This window comes from Protopterus annectens, chromosome 12.part0 (genome assembly GCF_019279795.1).
Source record: "Protopterus annectens isolate FY-2018-M chromosome 12.part0, PAN1.0, whole genome shotgun sequence".
In the NCBI taxonomy this organism is placed as follows: Eukaryota; Metazoa; Chordata; order Ceratodontiformes; family Protopteridae; genus Protopterus; species Protopterus annectens.
In genome coordinates, this window is record NC_056746.1 from 1398067654 (window position 1) to 1398093905 (window position 26252).

Here is a 26252-nt window from a genome sequence, read left to right on the forward strand (position 1 = left end):
ACCCTAGCCCTGAGTAGCATTCTTCCCATCGCCCAGAATGATACCGCAGTACAAGGACAAAATGATTGACTTCAACAATTGGCTAAGCTTCTGGTGTCATTCTAAGGGGATCCAGTATCTGTCTGCTTGGGATGACATGGTCGACAGACCATGATGCTTTGCCACAGATGGCCTGCATCTGTTGCCCTGGGATTCCGGATACTGGCTAAGGCTCTTGCTGCCCCTATAGTGCCTTTTTTAGGCAGGGTTCAAATAACAAATTCACCACCATAACAAGAATAGGCAAGCAAAAACTGAGGGTAATGCTACTCAATGCTAGAAGTCTAAATCTCAAAATGCACTCGAGGCACTCCTTAAAATGGAGAACATTGATATCTGTGCAGTGACTGAGACCTGGTTCAAGGCTCCAGAGAGCACCCCTGCACTACCAGGCTATAACTCATACCACACTTTTCGTCCATGTAACCTGTACCGAAACACCAAAGGTGGAGGTGTGTCCATATTCATTAAGGATATCCACACCTCCAGGCTAGTTGCTCAGCATAATGCATCCGAGGTTATCCAAGTGCAACTAACATTGGGCCAAACTGCAATCCAAATTGTAGCTTGCTACAGATCCCCCACCATGCCCCAGGATTCCCACTCCTCTTTTCTTGATGTACTGGAAAAATATTAGAGTTCATCCAAACACCCTAATAATGGGTGACTTCAACTACCCCACCATTAACTGGGAAAACTACTCGTGTACCAACTCCTTAGCTCAACGCTTTCTGGAATTCATAAACTCCAATGCCCTAGATCAACTTATCCACACACTCACCAGGGGCAACAATAGCCTAGACCTAGTCATTACCAACATGAGTGACTGGTGTTCCACACCTGAAGTCAACTCTTCATTGGTCCGATCCGACCATAAGCGTATCACCCTTGATATCCACATCCTGCCCCCACCCCCCATTAAGGAAACCACAGTAAAAAATTTCTCCAAAGCCAATTTCATGCTTCTTAAGACAGAAGTGGTGAACTTCATGACACCCATGCAGATGGACAATACAGTTACAACTGCTAAATCCTACACAAATGCACTCTATAAGCACTTACACCAGTGCATGGATCTGCTATCCCAAACAGAACCAAGATGCTATCCTCCAAAAAAAGGAAGCCAATCTAGTGGTCCCCTGCCATAAACAAACTGTAAGGAAGAAACTGTTACAAAAGAGAGTAAAATCCCATGAGTGGAGGAGCTCACTGGTCAGCCTCAGTAAGAAGCTGAGATCCCTTATAAGATAGTCCAACGCTAGCTATGAAAACAAAATCACCACTAAATCCAAGGACAACCACAAAGCATTCTATAGCTATGTCAAGAATCTAGATGGCAACACCCAGATCTGCTCTGAGTTACAGCATAAAGGCACGAAAATTACAGAACCAACTGATATTGCCAACATCCTGGCAGATAGGTTCAATGCTAACTTTACCCCCCTCTCACCCACTAAAGGGCCCATATCTATACAGGAAGAATGCAGAGTCCCTGTAATCACAACTATGCAGGTAAAAGCTACACTCTCTAAAGCCAAAAACAAAGCATCCATGGGACTGGACAACATCCCAGGCTGCATTTTAAATGAACTTCAGAACGAACTGGCACCCCACTTAAGCACTATGTTCAATAATAGCCTCACATCAGGCTTTGTGCCCACTGAATGGTGCACAGCAACAGTTATCCCACTCCACAAAGGGGGAGCCACCACTTATCCCAGGAACTATCGACCTATTAGCCTGACAAGCCTGGTCTGCAAGGCCATGGAACGTATCATCATGGAACTGATAAACAAAGACATTGGTAACCTTCAAACTCTGGATCCCACCCAGTTAGGGTTTGTGAAAGGCAGATCATGCCTCCTGAACCTGATCGACTTCTTTGAGGCAGTCACCAAAGCCGTGGATGAGAGTAAGGTGGTTCACACAGCCTGTCTTGACCTCGCCAAGGCTTTCGACACCATCCCCCATTCTGGAATTATAGCTAAACTCACTAAACTAGGTATAAATCCCTACATCACAAGATGGGTTGCCAACTGGCTCACTGACAGAACCCACACTGTAAAAGTTGCAGACTCCAAATCTGACCTCAAAGCAGTGACAAGTGAAGTGCCAGTGTTTGGTATCGACTTCTCTGAAGTACAGGCAAACACAGAAGGCCTCTGCCTAATGAAGTTCGCAGATGACTGCAAACTAGGAGCCATAGTCAAGTCCCCAAATGATGTGGACATCCTACAGAAGGGCCTCACTGAGACAGATGCCTGGTGTCAGAGCCATGGCCTCAAGCTCAATGCCAAAAAGTGCAGTGTCATCCACTTTGGTAAAAACTCTGTACCCATGAACTACCACATAGGCAGCAATCTACTTAACACTGAATGCGTGATAAGAGACCTTGGGACCAGGTGGACAGTAGTCTCTCCTTTGATAGTCACATCGTCACAGTAGTCAGGAAGTCCTTCTACTTGGCACACCTCATCATAAAAGGGTTCTCATCCAGGAAAAAAGAGGTCATTGTTCCCCTCTATTCGTCACTCATTAGACCCATTATAGAGTACAATGCCCCTTTTGGAATGTACCTCACAAGACATCTGCAGCAGCTGGAAAGGCCATAGAAGTACCTCACAAAGAGGATTACTGGCCTCAAACAAATGCCCTACATTGACCTCCTCAAAAAACTCCAGCTTTACTCTGTAGCATATTGCCTACTCCGAGGTGATCTCTGCCTAACTTATAAAGCTATGTCAAACCCAGAGCTGTTAGACATGCTACACCTAAAGAAATCCCAATCCCTCCAAGCTACACGCTCTAGGGACCTAAACCTTGTCAGCACAATAAACAGGACACGCTGGAGGGATAGATTCCTGTCCCAGAGACTTCCTATACTCTGGAACAAGCTACCCACCTATGTCAAGCAAATTTCTTCATTAGCACTCTTCAAGAAAAATCTTGATGAGTGGATGGGAAATAGGAAATACACCCGGGGATCACTTCTGTGTCTCTGCTTGACAGTGGCACAGGAAAATAACTTTCTTGGGTGGCGTAAGCTATGGAACTTTTCTGGCTAGGCTTACGTAGGCCCGTGGGCCAACAGCCTAGTACCTACCTATGAACCTATGAACATACATCTGAACAGCATGCCACATACATGACTGTCATGGTGGCCAGGCAGCAGTACATCTGGCAAGTATCTGGACATGACATCTCATGGGATAAGTACAGTAAGCTGCTAGGCATGTAACAAAGCACAGTGCAGGCTACAGGAAGACTGACTCAACACTGGGCTACATCTCCTATGTGGGAATACACATGTACCAGCATATATAGCAGGGTCTACAGGCATGTCACATCACAGAGTAACAGACACCTGTGTGAAAGTGTATAACCACAACCAATGTGAACACAGCCACATATGGTAAGCTAGCATACTATCACAGTATATGGACTATCTGATGTACACCATCCTCATATGAGCCACTCACACAACAACCCTACATATACTGGGCCACTACACAGTGTGGTCCAATGGCTGTCTGTGGTTTGGGACATGTGTGTGTTCATCCCTACAAACATGTAAGCTGATTGGGTGACATACAGTGGAGCAGCATGTAACATCAGATAGAACAGGACCAAGAACAATGACATCTACCACAGTCTCAACACAGGCCAAGGTACATATGCACTATACACACACACTGTCGACAATTACCAGGCTTACATATACCTCAGTACTGTACACACAACCACAGAATGCCCAGGCTATGTCCTCAAATATAACCCCTACTATACATAACATGTGTAGCAGTCTGATATCACACTGGCTTATCAGATATGCTGTCACTGAATATGGTGTACAGAACATATGCACCCCTACTGCATGACATATGTACAAAGGTTGACAGGGTTGTGGCTAGAGGCACAAACACTGGCCCAGTATTGACATGTCGCTGTGATGACCTCATACATTTCCTGTCGTACCAGGGTTTGATGCAACATATGTCCTATGAGGGATATGACATCAGTAACTCTCCCGGCTGTCATCATCTACTGACTGCAATCCTCGTACTACCTTCTGCAGTTGAGAGATAGGTGCTCTGTGGGTAACACAAGGAACACAAGGCACCACACACTGCCCAGTCTGCAGATGACCCTACAGATGTGGATTCCTCATAAACATAGCACTGACATGACAAGTATTAAAACATGTAGGACAGCCATATCCACACACACCCTGTTAAACCAATAGTACCCCAACTGCGGTATAGCAGCACTTACAGTTTGTAGTCAGGACAAGCGCATCCCCCTCCTGTGTGTTGGCCTGTTTCCACAGTGTATGTTGTCAGAGGTAAGTCCCCAATCCATCTGTGATGCTGTTTGCCAAACAACAGACCTAGTTCCTGCTCAAATTGAATGAAAAGGCCCAATACCAACAAGATGTTCCTAGATATTGGAGTGTGTTACCATACCATTGGCTATGGGAATGTTACCACAGCTGTTCCACATGCAATCAGCTACAGTAGGGCTGTAATCTGTGCAGAGGCCATCAGCTGATCATGAGCATCACTGACAATACACATGCTACTGCCTAAGCAAAGCAGGTGTAAGTCTCCACATCCACCAGAGAGGGAGTGAGAGAGGTAAACAGAGGCAATGATAAGTCAGGGTGGGTTGGGAGAATAAAAGGTGAGCATGTTTGTGTCACACACCTACCAGACCCGGGTTTTGAACCCGTGACTGACTATGTACTGATATGACATCTGTTATCCCTGCACGATGAATATTGTGATTTATGCTAAGAGCACCATATAAGAAATTTTACAAACACACCTAACATTGAGTTTAGTTGTTACACACTCGCAACCACCTCCACACAGGACATGAATGACATACATTAGCACAGTAAGACACACACATACACACACCTGTCACATCTGGGATTAGAATTCATACTTAACTAGTTATTACACTACAGCACTATGCCATTACCGAATGCTCCATGGAGATTACTGGAGTACTCTTTCCCCAAAGGTTTATTTCACAGTGAGTGACATCAGCAGGACTGCCAAAGCAGAGTGAATGAATTGTAGTGAGAGTGACTAGCCAAACATGCATTGCTCTCTACACAGGCACAGGAACAGACACAACTCCAATGTGTGAGAATAGAACCCCTACCAGGGCTCCATATTACACTACAGCATTATGCTGTTATAGCACGCACCACAGGTATTGCTGGAGTACTCCGTTCCCAAAGGTGTACTTCACAGTGATTGACATCAGCAGGATTGGCAAAGTAGGGCATTTGAATTAGATTGAGTGTGACTAACCTAAATTGCCCTAATTAGTCTGTATGCATTAACCGCTGTTCTGGCCAGAACAAAAATAACCTGCCTTTGCAGGTCATGGACCCAGTTCCCTGTACACTATAGTCACAGTAATTAACCACTCAGCCATCACAACAATACATGTGATTGTGTTTCCACCAGATTAATCCAAGCATAGGCTAATAAAACTGAACATGTGAAAAGGAATGTATATACAGTTGTACATAAAATGTAAAAGACCTTTCCAAGGCCAACTCTATGCAACTCAAGGCAGAAGTGACAATGTTTGTGACACCCATGGAGAAAGGAGTTGACAGTTCAACTGATTTATTTTATTTTATTTTACATTTGATTATTGGGAAAATCCGGCTGGACACAGGTCCATTTTCAGCGGAGGCACGGGGAGAAAAGCTCCAATACAATATAGTACAAAAAGTGAGATACAAAGAGAAATAACATCATACTTAATTACAAAGAAACAAAAACATCATGCATAATTACATACTTTAGAGCATGCTAGTATGTTACACTCAATACAATTCAAATGCCCTACTTTGCCAATCCTGCTGATGTCAATCACTGTGAAGTATACCTATGGGAAAAGAGTACTCCAGCAATACCTGTGGTGCATGCTATAACAGCGTAATGCTGTAGTGTGATGTGTGTGTAGTGCTGATGAATCCTGCACTAAGGCATTGTATGAGGACAGCCACTTGTGCATGATTCCTGACATCCCACATAGAACCATGATGCTCTCCTCCCCAATAATCAAGCCAGTCTGGTGGTCTCCTGCCATTAACAGAGTATACAACAGACGGTAGACACTGTTGAAGGAAAAAGGATAATCCAAGGATGCAAACAACTCCCTTACCAGCCCCAGTAAGACATTGAGATCCCTCATGGAATCCTCCAAAGCTGATTATGTAACTAAAATCGCCACAGATTCCACAGACAACCACACAGCATTCTGTAGTTATGTTCGAATTCTAACTGGCAATACTCGGAAATGCTCTGAGCTGCAACAGAATGGCATTACATAGACTGCTCCCACGGAATGTGCCAATATTCTGGCAGATTGATTTAGTGCTGCATTCACCCCCTCACACCCCCAAAAGGGCCCAAGTCAATATAGAAAGGGTTCCATTGCTCAGTAATTATGGCCACACAGGCAGAAAATGCACTACCCACAACTAAGAATACAGCAGCCATGGGACCAGATGACATTCTAGGCTGTGTACTACATGAACTACAAAATGGAATGGCAACTCACCTAACTACCAAGTCTAATCATAGCCTCACATCAGGCCTGGTGCCCACTGAGTGGTGCACAGCTGCAGTTATCCCACTCCACAAGGGGGGATCCACCTTAGATCCCTGGAACTACAGTCACATCAGTCTGATGAGCCTGATCTGCATGCCCATGCAATGCATTATCAGGGATGTTTTGAATGCAGACATCGGCAACCCTCAAACACTGGACCCCACACAGATTGGACTCATGGAGAGCCAGTCTTGTCTCCTGAAATGATTGACTGCTTTGACTCAGTCTGCATAGCTGTTGAAGAGGGTAAAGCAGTCCACAAAGCCTATGTGAACCTCGCCAAGCCCTACAACACCATCCCCCAGTCTGGAAACATAGATTAACATACTAATCTGACCATAAATCCCTATGCCACTCGCTGGTTTGCCACATGGGTTACTGACAGAACCCAAACTGTAGGTGTAACTGACTCCAAATCTATCCCCAGACAAGTGACAAGTGGAGTACCTCAAGGTTCAGTCCTGGGACCACTGTTGTTTGGCATCTACATCTCTGAAGTACTGGCCAACAGTACGGGACTCTGGCTAACAAAGGTAACAGATGACTGCAAAATGGGAGTCATTATGAGCCTGACTGTACCGCATGAAATGTTATTGATACCAGCCTGACATTATCCAGGTGGGATGGAGTACTGTTAACATCTTGTGCCCTTGCTGTGTAAGGTCCTGGTTATGGGACCTGCAACAACTGGTAGTGTATTGCAGGACAGATGCTTTTGGCTGTGGGACAGAATAACTATTCATGCATGACATATGTTGTTTGTGCCTGTCAACCCCATTAATGGAGCATGTGGACATATATGTTTCTGCTATGTTCCCTCTTTATCTACAGATGTATGCCCATATATACCTATATAGATATATATATCTGCTTACATATATGTATATATATATATATATATATATATATATATATATATATATATATATGTGTGTGTGTGTGTGTGTGTGTGTATTAATATGTTGTATCTGTTTAGACATTAATATATTTTCACACACACATACGTCTACATGTTGGAATACATTCTCTGCACTGTTGTATGACTGGGCTGGATGATATGTTTGAGAATACAGCAGGGTTATGTATATCTGAGATGGCTTAGAGGTAAATAATTTGGGCTATGGTGTGCATGGTCCTGGGTTTGAACCTAGCAGAGGTTCTTTATTTTGTTGCTAGGCAGAACAAGGGCCGATGGATACAGAGTGATTAAGGTACTTTAAAGTAGTTGTACGTGGGTTTGCTTGGAGGTATGCACTGCTAAAGTCTGGTTACAGTTTCTTATACTCAGTTAGCTGCTGAATTGCTTAACCTGTGTAGGCAATGCTTAGCTCCGCGCAAACCTGCTTACACCTGCTTTAAAGTGCCTTAATCATTGTTTATCCAATGGGCCATATTCTGCCCAGCAACAAAATAAACAGCTCTTACAATGCTCAAACGAAGGACCCTGCACACCATAGACAAAGTGATTTACCAGTAAGCCATGACAGCTACAAAGAGATTTGATGTTTGCAGAAAGATATCATCCACTCCAGTCATGCAACAGTACAGAGAATGTATACCAACATCTAGATGTATGTGTGTGTACCTATATTAATATCTATACAGATACAACATATCCAGATATGTATATATATATATATATATATATATATATATATATATATATATATATATATATATATATATATATATTAATTTCTAAAACTATATACATATATATCAATATATATGCACATATATACATGCATATGCCTAAATCGACACATATATGTGTCTACACCTATATGTCTACATATACACAGCACGTTACATATGTGTACGCAGATATATATCTATGTAGGTGCATACAGACATAGTTATATATATATATTAGCAGATGTATAAATCTATATAGGTATATATGGCCATACATTTGTAGATAGCAATGGCAGATTAACAAATACACATATGTCCACATGCACTGTTAATGGGGTTGTGAGGCCTCACACACTATACATCTTGTACGAATAGGCACCCCCTCCCACAGCCAAACAAGTGGCTGGCTTTGATGTCACATGTATGGGTATGGCTTTGCACCCTAGCCTCTCAGCTAATTTACATCTGTTATTCCTGTATGATTGACATTGTGATATATAGTAGGGCCACCATAAAAGAAATAAGCAAAACCCCCTCCACATTGCCCACACTCCCAGCCACCTCTACACAGGATACAAGTTACAAACACACACACTCACACACACACACACACACACACACACACACACACACACACACACACACACACACCTGTTATGTCTGGGAGTTAAACCCCTACCTAACTAGTTTATTACACTACAGCACTATGCAGTTATAGTACACACTATGGACATTACTGAAGTATTTCTTCCCCAAAGGTATATTTCACATTGAATGACATCAGCAGGATTACCAAAGAAGGCCATTTCAACTATATTGTGAGTGACTAGCCTAAAATGCATTGCTCAGCTCCCTCCACAGACAGTGAGACACACACAAAACATCCACAACTGACGTGTGGGTATAGAACCCCTGACCAAGGTCTATATTACACTACAGCATGGAGCTGTTATAGGCATACCATAGGGATTACTAGAGAAACCCTTGCCCAAAGGTGTATTTCAAAATGAATGACATCATCAGGATTGCCAAAGTAGGGCATTCGAAGTGAACTGTGAGTGTGTAGCCTATAATGCATTCATCCATACACAGACATTGGAACACACACAAAACATCCAGAACTGCCATGGGTGGAGATGGAACCCTACCACGGTTCTAGATCACACTACAGCTGTACGCAGTTACAGGACATGCTACATAGATTACTGAGCTACAACCTTCCCAGAGGTTCATTTCTAGGTGGGTGACATCAGCAGCCTTGCCAAAGTTGAGTATATGAATTCTAACGAGTTTGAGTACCCTAAAAAGCATTGTTTTCTACTCAGTGTAAGACAGACACACACACACACACACACACACACACACACACACACACACACACACACACACACACACACAGTTACCAAGTCTGGGGTTGGAACATTTACCTAACCACTTTATCACACTACAGCAGTACACAGTTACAGGACGTGCTATGGAGATTACTGAGTTATGATTTTCCAGAGGTGTATTTTTAGGTGAGTGACATCAGCAGCTTTGCCAAAGTTGAGTATATGAATTCTAAGGAGTTTGAGTACCCTAAAAAGCATTGTTCTCTAGTCAGTCTAAGACAGACAGAGACACACACACAGATTCACACACTCAGTTGCCAAGTCTCGGATTGGAACATCTACCTAATCATGTTATCACAGTACAGCAGTACGCAGTTACAGGACACGCTATGGAGATTACTGGGTTATGATTTTCCCAGAGGTGTATTTCTAGCTGAGTGACATCAGCAGCCTTGCCAAAGTTGAGTATATGAGTTGTACGGAGTCTGAGGAGCATAAAAAGCATTGCTCTCTACTCAGTCAGACACAAACACATACACAGTTGCCAAATTAGGGGTTAGAAGACCTACATACTTACTTTATCACACGACAGCTGTACGCAGTTACAGGACATGCTACAATGATTACTAGGCTATTACTTTCCCAGAGTTGTATTGACAGGTGAGTGACATCAGCAGCCTTGCCAAAGTTGAGTATATGAATTGTACAGAGTGTGTGTGGCTTAAAAAGCATTGCTCTCTACTCAGTCAGACACACACATAGATTCACACACCAAACACACAGTTGCCAAATCTGGGGTTAGAACACCTACCTAACTATTTTATCACACAACAGCTGTACACAGTTACAGGATGCGCTACAGAGATTATTAGGCTATTACTTTCCCAGAGTTGTATTTCCAGGTGAGTGACATCAGCAGCCCTGCCAAAGTTGAGTATATGAATTGTACGGAGTGTGAGTGGCCTAAAAAGCATTGCTCTTTACTCAGTCAGACACACACACAGATTCACACACTAACACATACACACACATTTGCTGCATCTGGGGTTAGAACACCTACCTAACCACTTTATTACACTACAGCAGTACACAGTTACAAGACGCGCTATGGAGATTACTGGGCTATGATATTTCCAGATGTGTATTTCTAGGTGAGTGACATCAGCAGCCTTGCCAAAGGTGAGTATATGACATGTACGGAGTGTGAGAAGCCTAACAAGTATTTCTCTCTACACAGTCAGAGACACGCCCACAAACGCACACTCACACAGTTGCCAAGTCTGGGGTTAGAACTACTACCTAACTAGTATATCACTACAGCAGTACACAGTTATGGGACGTGCCATGGGGATTACTGAGCTACAGCTCTCCCAGAGGTGAATTTCACACTGGATGACCTCAGCGGCTTGTCATGATACTGCTATGGGGAGGGCGGTGTGTGCATGGGCCATAACCTATTCATGTAGGGGTTGTCATACCACATGCAGGCACACACGGGGTCATATGCCACAGGTACGTGTATACAGCTACTAGGTGACTTCTTCCTTGTACAGTCATGTTGCATAGCTGGCACGTACACCATATAGTCTGTCATGCTGACAGATACTGGTGGCTAGTATCTGCAGTGAGTGAAACCTGCACCTCCTGTGTTTGGGGCACTTTGTCTGTGTGCTGGGTGGGACAGGCCCAGATGGCTCCTTGTCACGGTCACCCACTTCCACACATCTATGTCCAGCTAGCTTTTGCTTATTATAGTGTGTTGTCCTTAAATATATGTCTGTATTCCCATCCACTGTGTGTCCAAGGCAGGAGTGGTGCATACTGATGTATCTGCAATAAGAACTGCAACTGCCAGATATGTCTGGTCCACTGGTGTTTGCAGACATGGCCTTCATATGTTTAAGTCGGTGAGCATGCCCAGTTTGGCCATCTATATTGCATGTGGGGATCAAGTCCAGGTAGTTTGTACTGCAGTGCTGACCTTTGTGTTGTATACCGACAGGTAGCATGCTGTGTCTGCAGGGTATACATAGGTCATTTGGTATTGACTGTTGCTACATTTCTGCATAGCGGGGGGCACCTGACTGTTTCTACATATCTACACAAGGGTGGGGGGCACACCTGACTGTTACTATAAGTGCAAGTAGGATGGTGGGGCACACCTGACACATTTACTCATTTGCTAGGACTGTACTGGTATGTCGGGTACACCATTTCAGTCTGTGGACTTACCTATCGGGTATGGGTTGTTAGGTAATGGCCTATCATTAACCACTGCTAGCATTCCTACTATCATCCCAGTCATAGCGTGGACACCCACTACATTTGCTGGCCATGGACCATACATGTGACACATACATTGACATTACCACAAGTAATGATTGCCCCCCTAGGCCTTGACTACAGTGTGTAATTGGAGGCTGCTGAACTACATCTGATATTGTTGACTGTTACATATCATGCAGGCAAATCCATTGTCAACTGTTGTATGAACTGAAGGGCTTAGCCTGGACACCATAGTATGATATGTATCCGCACTGTCTGCATCGACTGTTTTGTGTGGGCCTTGCATCCATCACTGGTTATATACATAAACATCCATGTGCTGTCAGTAATGGCATACATTATTGTATGGTACACAAATAAAGGCTGTATGTGTATACATATCGGTGTGTCGTGTCATGTCCTTTGAATTGTGAGTGGGTATATGTGCAATGTAAGTATCCCTTTTGTGGGGCTGGTTGCCATACCACACATGTCACAGGTACCGGTTACAGGGTTTGTGGCTGGGGATATACATTGCACCCAGTATGTCCACACTACTGCTACACATGTATGGCTACTAATACCCTTTGTCTTTGTATATGTGTGTGTACCCATATATCCCATATATCATATATATATATATATATATATATATATATATATATATATATAGTTCCCATTCAGAAGCCTGAAACATCATAAGCCTGAAAATCAAAATCCTGAAACCAAAAGCCTGAAAATTCAGAATCCTGAAAACTCAAAATCCTGAAAGCCCAAAATCCTGAAAGACCAAAATCCTGAAACTCAAAATCCTGAAAACACAAATAATGCTAATATGTCACTATAAAGACACTAATATCTGCCAACTGACCCTGACCCTTACCCTAACCCTAAGGTCCGTCACTATCGCACACTCACATGACCCGCGCCCTAACCCTAACTCACTTAAACGCCCTAACCCCAATATTTGTCACTATTGCATACATGCCTAACCTGCCCTAACCCTAACTCACTTAAACGCCCTAACCCTAAAATAAAACCAACCGCACACTTACCTGACCCCAACGCATGACCTAACACCACAGGGCTAACAATAGCAAAGCCACAATGACATCAGTATGTCTATTTTGTGTTTTCAGGATTTTGAGTTTCAGGATTTTGGGCTTTCAGGATTTTGGGCTTTCAGGATTTTGAGTTTTCAGGATTCTGAATTTTCAGGCTTTTGGTTTCAGGATTTTGATTTTCAGGCTTATGATGTTTCAGGCTTCTGAATGGGAACCATATATATATATATATATATATATATACACCTGCACGATTGTCAATGTATGGATGTGTGTGCATATCTGTACTGTTGTAATGTGTAACCCTTCAACATAGTACATTCCCTGCTGTACAATGGCATATCTGCATGATATGTTACAGATATTGGCCTAACGTGTCCAGGTGACATGGATAACTGTTGGAGAATTGTAACTGTGTTGTGGTGGGTTCTGCTGTCAAGTACTGCATGTGCTGGATATTGGATTGTATAGCATATCCGTTAGGGCTGGGGGGGGGTTACATTGTAGTAATTACCAGGTGTCCCTCATGTGTGCCCCCACACCCATTAACTGTGCTCATGGTCTGTTATATATGTATATCTGCATAAGTATGTATGTTACACCCCCATATATAGAGGGGTAGAACTGGACATTGATATAGCTCTAGCTATGTATATGTATCCATATATATATATATATATATATACATATATATATATATATATATATATATATATATATGTGTATGTATGTAGATACAGATATATATATATATATATATATATATATATATATATATATATATATATATATATATATATATGGATATATACACTGAACATATTAATCTATCTCTGTACGATTGCTGTTATATGGTTATTTGTGAGTCATACATACACATATATATATATACACCTATAGCTGTCTATCTCTCTACATTAACAGATTATAGCTGTCCATATAGGTGCATAGGTTCATACGTTCATACTAGGCTATCTGCCCTAAGGCATTTACAAGCCTAGCCAGAGTGTGTTTGGCTTTCGCCACCCTCTGAACTGATTTTACTGTGCCCTTTTTAAGGTTGGCTTACTATGTCTCTGTCTAGTAGTGACACAGAAGTAATCCCCGAGGTAAACCTATGATCTCCCATCCACTCGTCAAGATTTCTCTTGAAGAGAGTCAGTGCGGGGCTCTGCCTAACATGGACTGGGATTCTATTCCAGAGCGAAGGGAGCCCCTGGGTTATGAATCTGTCCCTCCAGCATGTCCTATTTATTTCTGTGCTGAGGTTCAAGTCCCTTGAGTGCGTAGCTCTAAGGGATTTGGATTTTCTGAGGTGGAGCATGCTCATTAATTCCGGGTTGGACATGGCTTTATACGTTTGGCATAGATCGCCTCTAAGTAGGTGGTATGCAACTGATTAGAGCTGGAGTTTCTTTAACCAAGCAGCATATGGCATCTGTTTGAGTCCCATGATCCTCTTTGTGAGGTACTTTTGGGGTCTTTCTAGTTGCTGCAGGTGTTGGGTAAGGTACATCCCAAATGGGGCATTGTATTCAATTATGGGCCTGATGAGGGATGAATAAAGGGGCACAATGACATCCCTTGATCTAGATGTGATTCCTTTCATGATAAGGTGGGCTATATAGAAGGTCTTTCTAACCACTTTGGCAATGTGGTTGTCAAAGGACAGATTACTATCAACTTGGGTCCCCAGGTCCCTAATTACTTCTTCCATATTTAATGGATTCCCGCCTATGTGGTAATTTGTGGGCACTTTGTTTTTTGCCAAAGGGTATGACTATTCACTTTTTAGCGTTTAGCTTTAGGCCATGGCTCTGGCACCAGTTATCCATCTCTATGAGACCCTTTTGGAGGATGCTTGTGTCAGCTGGAGAGTCAATTATGGTGCCCAGTTTGCAGTCATCTGTGAACTTGGTCAGCCACAGTCCTCCCGTGTTAGCCTGAACCTCAGAAAAATATATACCAAACAAGAGAGGTCCCAGGACTGAGCCTTGTGGGACACCACTTGTAACTGGTTTAGAGTCTGACATGGCTCCAGCAATTCTGACTATGTGGGTTCTGTCCTTGAGCGAGTTTGCAACCCATCTTATGACATAGGGGTTTATATTTAAGCTGTAGAGCTTATCTATGATACCTGAGTGGGGTATTGTGTCGAAGGCTTTTGCGAGGTCCAGGTAGGCTGTGTGGACTATCTTCTCTTCATCAATGGCCTTGGTGACTGTTTCAAAGAAATCAACCAGGTTTAAGAGGCAGGATCTGCCCTTAACAAAGCCGAATTGGGTAGGATCCAGTGTCTGTAGGTCCCCAATGTCTTTGTTTATGAGTTCCATGATGATCCTCTCCATAGCTTTGCAGATCAGGCTAGACAGGCTTATGGGGCAATAGTTTCCAGGTCCGTAGAGGCACCACCTTTGTGGAGTGGGACCACTGTTGCTGTACGCCATTCTTTGGGTACATATCCTGTAGTAAGGCTGAGATTGAACAGCAGCTTTATGTGAGGGTTTAGCTCTTCTTGGAGTTCATGTAGGACGCAGCCCAGGACAACGCCTGGTCCCATTGATGCTGTCTTTTTTGCTTTGGAGAGGGTGGCTCTCACCTGAGCATCTGAGATGTCAGGGAGGCAGCACTCTGCTGGGATAGATGTTTGCTCTTTAGGAGGGGAAGGGGGGGAGAAATTTGCACTGAACCTGTCTGCCAAGATGTTGGCAATGTCTGTGGGTTCAGTGTATTTTTTGTCATTTTGGACCACCTCTGAGCATATCTGGGAGTTGCCACCCAAGTTCCTAACATAACTAAAGAAAGCCTTGTGATTATCTTTAGTGTCCTGTGCAATTTTTTCTCTCGAAGCTGGCCTTGGATGATTTTATGAGGGATCGTAGTTTTTTGCTAGTACTGATCAGAGATGCCTTCCCTTTTTGGGATTTTGCTCTATCATGTAGTAGCTTATGTTCTGCCTATATGTGTGGCCTGTACCTCATTCTCTTGGCATTTGACATGAATGGCCTTAGTCGTGCTGACACATACGTGTTTCAGATGTATCATCTCCAGCAATATATGTGTTCTACCACATATAACTGCATAACTTGCAATGTTTGAAGTGTATTAGAGCAGGATATGACAGATATCCCTATATGTACCCACATTATGGCACACTATGTCCGTGAGTCATGCATTCAGAGGTTGTGTGGTGTGTTATTACTACATTCCCTGTGCTGTTGACTGACTGTGCTGGATGATATGTATGTGACATGAGTGGTTATGTACATCTGTCATGGTTTAATGGTAAATCACGTAGTGTATGATGTGCAGCATAATCCAACCAAATGGTGTTGAAGTGCTAAAGTATAACCAAGTAACAAGTAGTAGCACAACGTTGCGAGTCCACAGATATGATTTATTGATACAAAATACACAAATAGTTAAGTGCTTTCATCAAACAGTATGACTTCGTCAGAACAATTAAAATATGAACTTTCAAGCTTAAATAACCCACAGTTTGAATTCATTGGTCTAGAGATTAACAAATCATATTTCAAACATGCCAAATCTCATGAATAATAAAACAAATAGAAGAACAGGATATATGAGCATTTATATGATATCAAATGTGCAAAAAATACTAATGCATTATATAAACACAGTAGTTTGTGTAGAAATTTTAGTGGTTTTAAGTTTGGTATTTTGGATTTTGTCACAGTAGATGTGAGGGGGGGTGATTGGCAAAATAGGTTGCATAAGAAGGAATTGATGTGGCAACTCCGATTAGCTGCTGACCACCCCCCCGGGCATTAATGAATATCTTTCAATTATGCCTGTTTTGAAAGAGAAGGCAGATTCAGTATAACACACTGGCTGTTCAGTCAGTGAATTAATTCTTAACATGTAAGAAAGTCCTTTTTTTTAAAATGTCAATAGTTCATATTCCTGCATTTTTGCATTACTATTTCTACTTTTATTTTTATTTTTACAAGTATATTGCAATGGTATACATGTTCAATGCTGATTTTATTTGTTAAATTTTATTTTAATTGTTCTGACGAAGTCATACTGTTTGATGAAAGCGCTTAACTATTTGTGTATTTTGTATCAATAAATCGTATCTGTGGACTCGCAACGTTGTGCTACTACTTGTTACTATGATGTGCAGCATCCCAGGTGTGGGCCTTCCATAGGCTGTATAGTGTGTTTCAGGGCCGAACACCAGCTGTCAGGTACAGAGTGAGTTAGGGACATTTGAGCAGTCGTACGCGGGTGTGCGTGGGTATGCACAGAGCTAAGCAATGCTATGCTCGGGTTGTGTTACCTTACACTTAGCTAACATCTACTTAGCTCAATCTATGTAGGCAATGCTTACCCCCATGCGAATACATGTACACACGCTTACAACTGCTTATCCATGTGTACTACTGCTGCTATGCGCTTACACGTGCTTACTAGTGCCTTAGTCGGTATGAGACTTCACATGTGCATTTAAGGCAGTACTCCTGTGCAAATATAAATGTTACTTAGTAGGTTATACAGCACAGCAAAGTTAATATAAGGATAGCACATGGAAAATAGGATGTGCTGCAGTGGGACTCGACCCGGGAATGGGTGCGCATTAGGTGGATGCTCTGGCCACTACACTATTGCTGTTTTGCTTCATTTGCATATGTCTACCATAATGACATACCCATGTTCCCTTCCCCGGCCCCCGAGCTCCACGTACACAGCATCCATCCATTCCCCGGTTGCTAGCCCTGCCATACTACACATCCACACATTTCCCTCTCTGCACATCTTGGTACACCTACAGTATACTGTCCCCACCCAAGCGTCTGCAGGCTCTTCATCCATTTAGTCCATGTACATCCCAGCCTTCCCCTGATCCTCCTCTGATACTGGTGGTGACATCGATATGATCTGTTGTTGTGTCAAGAGTAGACCTAACTGGTCTACAGTATTTTTCCCACTGGTAGCATCCTGCCAGGGTATTGTGTAGCAGTGGTTTGCTCACACACCTGGCCAGCCTCAACTCCCGGTTCCACAGAACCAATGCCCCAGGTGTGACATACTGTGCATGAAGCATGCTCACACGCCCCCACGGTGTGCACAGTATATCATTATTCCCTTTTGTATTATGCAGGACTACTGTTCTCACAGTATGACAGGACAGGCACTGTTCTGTGCTGCACATAGACTGCTCATAATACTGTGGCTGAGCAATGGACACGTGTTCTGGTATTAATCTACACACTTATTTGCATTTCCTATACTGCTGGATGCCTGTGCTGGATGATGTGTTTGTGATCACAGCAGCTGAATGTGTATCTGCCATGGCTTAGTGGAACTCACGTCTACTGTAGTGTGCAGGGTCGGAGGTTTGCAACCTAGCAGTGCAGAGTCTTTTGTTAATGGCCACAACAGCTGTTGGCTACAGAGTGAATAAGGCACTGTAGAACATTTGTAGGCAGGTATGCACTTGTTTGCGCAAAGCACAGCATTAATGACTTCTGGTTACGGCGTCTTGCACTCATTTAGCCTCTACATTGCTTCACCAGTGTGGTACTCGCATACCGGTGGCCAAACAGGCTTACACTCACTTGTTCCCGCATACACACGTGCAACGTCGTGCATTTTGTTCACATCTGTCAACCGGGACTCTCGGACTGTATGCTTGTCCATTGTCAGTGGTGGCCCAGGGTGTAGAGCTCCACATTGACCCCAGCTACGTATCCCAATTAATACTGGGGTGATCACATACATAGAGGGTAACAGATATACCATAGCTACATCCCCCATTAATCATGCTTAGTTTACGTTAAACTGCCAGTATTATCCATGCTTAGGTCAGGTTTACATGTCAGGTATGACTGTTAATAAAGGTCAGTTTAAGGTGTGGTTGGATTCCTGTTTCACAGGTCAGGAAAGGTTACATGCAGGTATTCGGGGTAGGTGTAGTTATTCCATACCTTTGTGGTACAATAGAGGAGAATAGATAAGGAGTAGGTAGGTAGGTAGTGGGGGTGACATTGTAACTGTATAGTAGCCTGTAGGTATAATTGGGAAGGTATGTCGGATGTTGGGATTTGTATGTGAGGCAGGACAAGAGGTGTCAGTTTCACTAGTTGATGTAGTGGTATAGAGTGTGAGGTGGGGGGGAGGGTTTCACAAGGTGGTGAGCCTGTGCTGCTCCAGGTGTGCTTGTGGTGTTCCTTCATGTGTTAGTTACATGTGTCCTGTGGGACAGTTGTGATACTACATGTGGGTTGGGGTTCCAGATGCTGGCAATATAGTGGGGGAAGAGGGCGTCACCTACGTGTACCCGTAGACATTAATAGGAATGGAACAGGGACTCATAGGTATGTGGTGTGCATGGGCACAAAGGGGGGGTATTAGTAGGGTGTGCAGGATGGCTGCAGAGAAGGTCCACAGTTGGCCATGTTGTCTACAACAGCTGTGCATATGCACTGCATTTGGTGTTTGTGTTGGACACTCACATCCCTGGGCGGGGGTGAGGACTTCAGTAATACCTTGTGATGCCTATTACATCAGCTTACATGCCTACAGTGGGGTGTTGTGACCATGTGTTTGTAGGTGTTGTGTAGTGGGTAATGCAACAACACATATGGTTATACTGTACTTTGCCATGTACACTGGACTGTGCTGCAGTGGAACCCATACTGGGAATGGCTGCCCGTTAGGCGTAAGCATGCCTGTTGACTGTCCAGAATCTGCGGCCTGTCCAGAGTTTGCTTCATAATATTGGTGTGTTCCTCTTACAATCTGCACCTGTCTGGCAAATACCTGGGAACTGATGCCATTGAATACAGACAAGTAATTGGGTTTAAGACTCCACATCCTTCAGACAAGTCATGCTAATGCATAACATATTATTCTATCAGCTTTCTAAGGTTGTAAGTGGGATATGTGCTTTCTGTCCCTATTTGTCCCCCCAACGGTTTAGGTTCTGTCCAGTGGTTTAGCTCTTAAAGATTGAGAGGTATGGGCGTAAGCTCTGCCCAATTCGCAATATTACTGACATCCCCGGGGCGGTCCGAATACAACTGCGCCAGCCAACACCTGCACACCTAGGCCCATAATTGCATACCCATAGTTCCCCCACCTGGCCCTCCTCTACATCACTCATCTTTACTGTGGGTGCAGGCGGGGTCTAACCACACCACTACACACTGCCCACTCTCCACGTGTTGGGACCCATGTCATACGTTGGGTCATCAGGCTTGCACAACCTACTGGTACGTGTACGTATACAGCCTGGTTGGATAAATCGTTACAAGGACTGACTCCAATTATCATTAATTTTTGGGGTATCCAACAAGGGACATCGATGTCTTTGTTTCAAATTAGACTTGACAGGTCTCTCACACTGGTAGTATCCTGCCTGTGGTCTGGGAAGCAGTGGTGTGTTTACTTGTATCGTGCGTTTGTATGTTACACCTGTCTAGGTGGGGGATGGGTTGAGGCTACGTGTTACATGTTTGTTGATTGGACCCCCACTCCCATTGGCACAGCCTGTGAACATATGTAATCCTTAACTGGTATATCATATCTATATATATCTATATCTATATATAGATCTAGATATATATATATATATATATATATATATATATATATATATATATATATATTTAACAAATTGTTTTGTAGTAATGAGGAACTTTTCTCCCCGGGTGTCTGCTCTAAATGAGCCAGAAGCTTAGCTAGACTTACCCGGTTAACAGATGTGATTTAAATACATAATTCAATTAATATCCTAGCTATATATATGTGCATGTTTACACACATATATACATATATATTTCTACATATCTATATGCATATATATGTATACATCTGTATTTATATGCATAAATATATATATATATATATATATATATATATATATATATATATATATATATATATATTAATTGCTGTATATGTATGTCTAATGACGTATGGATGTATGGGTGTCTGCATATGTATATATCTATATGTGGGTATGTATATGTATTCTGTCTCTGTATGTATACATTTGTACTACGGAGAGGGAGATGTATATCTCCATCTAGCTATGGGTAGATATACACTCACATACCTCTACATATATACATCTGCATCTGGTTATTCCGTTCTTTGCCATGTAGATTAGACTTTGCTGCACTGGGACTCATAGTGGGTGTGGCTGCTCGTTGGGTGACACCTCTGCCCAATGAACACTTTTGCTTACATCTCTGGGGCTGTCCATATAGACCCACTTCAACCAACACCTGCACACCTAGACCCATAACTAGCTACCCATAGTTAACCCACCCACACCTCCTCTACAGCACCCATCCTTACTCTGGGTGCAGGTTGGGTCTGAACACACCACTACACGCTACCCACTCTCCACTTCACGGGACCCATGTCATACGTTGCCTCGACCCATGGGTCATCAGGCTTTTCCACCCTTGTATTCCGGGTATGTACACACCCCGGCCAGAAAGGTCATCGCACCAGCTTCCTCTCATAACATGTCAATTTTTGGGGCATCCCGCAAGGGACGCTCCTGTCTGCGTTCCAAGATTAGATTTCACAGGTCCACTGTGTACCCCCTGGTTGTATCCTGCCTGTGGTCTGGGGAGCAGTGGACTATATACATTGTTTGCGGGTTTGTGTGTATGTTTCCTCTGTCTGGCTGGTGGGGGGGGTGGTCATGCTACGTGTTACATGATTCTTGTTTGGGCCGCTCACTTCCATTAGCATAGCCTGTGAACATATGTCATTCTTGTGTGCTGTTTCTTATCATAGCTATATATCTGTGTATATCTACGCGCACACACGCACACACACACATATATATATATATATATATATATATATATATATATATATATATATACATATTGCTGTATATATATATATATATATATATATATATATATATATATATATATATAGATATAGATATATATCTAAAACCATGTGGATGTGTGGATGTATGGGATCTATGGCCTTAATCTCACTTATCTACTGTTATGATGACTTAGTGGTTAACTACTGTGATTATAGTGTACAGGGTCCTGGGTTTGAGCCGTGCAGAGGCAGTTTATTTTGTTGATGGGCACATCATGGGCCGTTGGATCCAGCATGATTAAGGCACTTTAAAGCAGTTGTAAGCATGTTTGCGTGGGTTTGCTAACCTCTGGTTACAGTTTCTTACACTCAGTTAGCTTCTACTTTGCTTACTCTGTGTGGGCAATGCTTACTCCTGCGCAAACACACTTGGACACGCTTACTGCTGCCTAGTTGTGCTTAGACCTGCTTACTTGTGCCTTATTCATTATGACACTAACACTTCACATGTGCATTTTATGCAGTACTCCAGTTCACATTTAATTGTTATTATGTAGGTTATATGGCAAAACGATGTAAAATTATGTCCATGTACAGATTTCCCGTGGAAAATGATTTGTGCTGCAGTGGGACTCGAACCGGGAATGCCTGTTCATTAGGCGGATGGTCTAACCACTCCACTATTGCTGTGCTGCTTCATTTGCATATATATTTCTTGTTATCCTCTTCAGCCTTTTCAGCTGCTCTAACTATAGCTAGGTGATGGTCAAACCCGTACACCTATGGTTAGCTGTACTTGGGGTTTTAAAAAAATTAATACAAGGGTTTCTTCATTTTATTTCAATGTACTGTTGCTGTTGAACACATAGGGACTGTTGGTGAAGATATGTGGACACCTATAAGTGGTTTCGCTCATTTATTTACACTTTCTTCTGTTCTACTTTGCAGGAGCATGTTTATTCTGAGAGCTCTGCTCTCAGACATCCCCCTGCACTCATCCACGCTCAGTGTAGGATTTGGAGCTCTGGCGGCGCGCCTTCATTAATATGCATGGTGCGCTGCCATCCTCCTCTTAAACTGCTGCTTACGTGCAGGACTAGTTTAGTCCTGCATGACAGATTAGTGAATCCGGGGTTCTGTTAGAAGCAATAAGCTTGGAATTGTTTACCTTCCTAAGAATATACACCCTCCACAAAACATTTGGGAATCGTTCCCTAGCAAAGTTTTTTTGGGGGAACTTGGCTAGGCTTAAAATAGCTCCTTCTGTCATAAGCCTAGTATTCCACTATTATACTGTGATACTGTGCAAAAGAAATAACCTGGGATTCAGGTAAGTCTTCCTGAGCTAGTGATATTGAAGGGACATGCTAAAAAAGCCTCAGTCTCACAAAACATAATCAGAAAAAGAAACAGGTTTCTCAGAATCAGAATTAAATGGGCAGAATGACATTTTTTTCAGATGTTTCAAGTCTGTTCTTTGTTAAAATCAAGAATTTCCTTTCTTAATGATAGGAGAATTCAAATAGGGAAATGGGTACTAGCAGCTCATTTAAGCAGAGGGTCCCCATATTGCACAGAGATCAGTAAGTAAAAAGTATGTGATGTTTCATACTGCTGCAGGTAAGCAGATCAGTTGTTGTGTCATAAGGATAGTACAATGGACCACAGAAGGCACATCTCAAACCTGGCTGCATAATTCTGCATCCACTGTAACTTATCAAGATTACTATTCAAGATCCCTAGGTAGAGAGCACTACAGCAGTGCAGTTGTGCTTGAACTAGCATGTGTAACTATTGTTACAGTGATAGAAGGAGGAAGCTAGTTAGTTTAAGTTATATTCTTCAGATGGAGGTAAGAAGGTCTGAAAGTCACTGCTACTTGGTTCTTTAACCAAATCAATGTGCCATCAAGAGCTGTCATTAAGAATTTCACCTTAGAAACAGACTCTTACTGATTATAAATAGGTATGAGAGTTTAGAAAGTCCCTGTGAATGGCAAATGATAGCATAAACCAGTATGGCCTCAGTAGTTATATCGCTACCTTGTGTAATCAACCTCAGAGGCTGCACACACATTGTGAACAAGAGGAGAAAAATGGACCCTTGCTCAAAGAATAGGACTGGGGAATAAAGGTGTGATGTCACCCTAAGGAAATGGCTTGAAAAAACAATAGGCAAACAATTCAAGCAAAGAATGGGATAAAATGTCATAAGTTTTAAAATGCCCTTTGAGGATCTTTTGATCTATTCCCTCATGTGTTAACAAAACTGTAACTCGTTTGTATTTTTCATAAATGCATTGCATCTTTTTAACCATGTGCCTCCTAAGAAATCTAAAATTTTAATTTATATGAATGTTGCAATTTATCTAAAGACATAATTTATTTACTCTTTTGCATCCTAACTACTAAGTTTTTGTACAATATATTGTTAGTTGTAACTGAGCATTTTGTCCATTAGACTGTCCTGGTCAACAAATGGAAATAAATCAATGCATACATACATAAATAAATAAATAAAACAGAAAATGACAATGATGAATAAAAGAATCAAAGGCATGAACAACTTGAATTAAATGAGTTATATGTGAATTCTGTAACTATGACAAAAAGCAACAAGCTAAGGCACCGTGGAGGACAAATCTCAAAGTTCTGAGTCTACATCTGGGAAATACAAGAGCAAAATACTGAAAGGAAACCATTTTTCTAGAGAATACAAAAACACATATAAAATACAAAATGCAAATAATACGTACACTGTATACACTGTCTAATATATAGGATATAAAAATTGTGTATATGCTTTAAATATGTGTCAGACTGCCTTGTATATGTGAAATAATGGCAAAGAAAGTTTGACTAGAAATGGCAATCAGTAATTCAAAATTCAATACAGACTTCATTTCCATAACAGCACGATGAAGAGAATCAGAGGGGAAACACATGACACCTAGTCTGAATTGACAGACACCATCAAAGTTTAGAGCAATTAAACAAGGTTTGAACTCGGAGGACTTGGTCTACTCTGACCCACATTATGAGGCTGCATTTAGAATCTGATACACGTTTAGAAATGTTCATCCTAAGTCAAGAGGAATATGGAAGATAAAAGTTATGAACCACGGAGTCAGAACTTGTTAGCTACAGAGAATAAATATTCACAGATAGAAAAGGGACAGGTACCAAGAGTAATACACTGTGAACATTTTCATATATGCATATGTGTTTGGAAAGGAATTTATATTGATAAATGGCCACATACTGCTGGAGACAATGTATAACTAACCCACCCAAACAGAAATCAAAATTTACACACAGACTAGACAGATGGTGATTTTTGGTAATACCCTACCAGTTCACAATACAGCACAACAGATGAAATGAAAATGTAGCCATCTTTGCTATAGGACATCGAGTAATTGCAACATAAAAATGAGAGAGGGATGAAGATGTTGCAGAAGATTGTCTGACAGAATATGTAGTGCCATGACCTCTGACACTAGATATAAAAATAGAGCTAGAAAAAGATGCAACTTTACAACAAATGAAATAATTTTCCATGATTAATACATGGTATTAAAAATATGAACAAAATGATGAGGACTGTGACAAGTTATTAGAACTGTGGAGATGAAATAACTATTTCAGAAGATGTTTAAGATGAACTAGATTCATAACTCCTAAAAAGATGCAGAAAGGATGTCTAGAAATTGCTCATGAAGCGCAATTATAGGTGGTAAAAATAAAGGGCATTGATTAGGGGGGCGGTTTACTCCACAAATATGGGTGACCACATAAGGTGTTATATGACAGTTTTCTGTACCAGGCAACACTGTTCTTGTCTAGATACTAAAATTACCAGTTTATAACAAAGATTTATTTGCTAGTACTCAGAGATTAGAATTCCAAACCCTTATTGGCAGAGTCAGTGACATCAACAAAGCTAATTCTTTAATTCCAGCTTTGGAGAAAATCTGATAATGGAGTACTATTCATTAGCACCTGATTTTTGTAGTTGTGTGACACTCGAGGAATAATTAACAGATTATTTTGTTATAGCCAGAAACAAATGACAATGTGGAGAGATTCTTGGCTGAGAAAACGATGGCTATAAGGATTGCTAATGTACAGCATGGGAAAGAGTGGAAGATTTTCAAGCATCTAACGGTATCAGGAAAACCAGTCAGACTGATATTTAAATATGATGCTGTCATCAAGGTTTCATACGTCAGTGCCCAAAAACAAAGCCTTCAATTTGTTGTGAGAAGGAAAAGGTGCAAAGAAGAAAAAGAACGCAATAAACAAAACAAGAAATTGCAGAAGACAGTTCACAGAATTTACCTTCCACAAAGGACCATATGCTCTAATAAAGCAGAAAGAAGAGAACAATCATTCATCATAGTATAAGACCAAGGCAGATTTTGTTAACGACAGTAAAAGTCTTACAGTAGCAG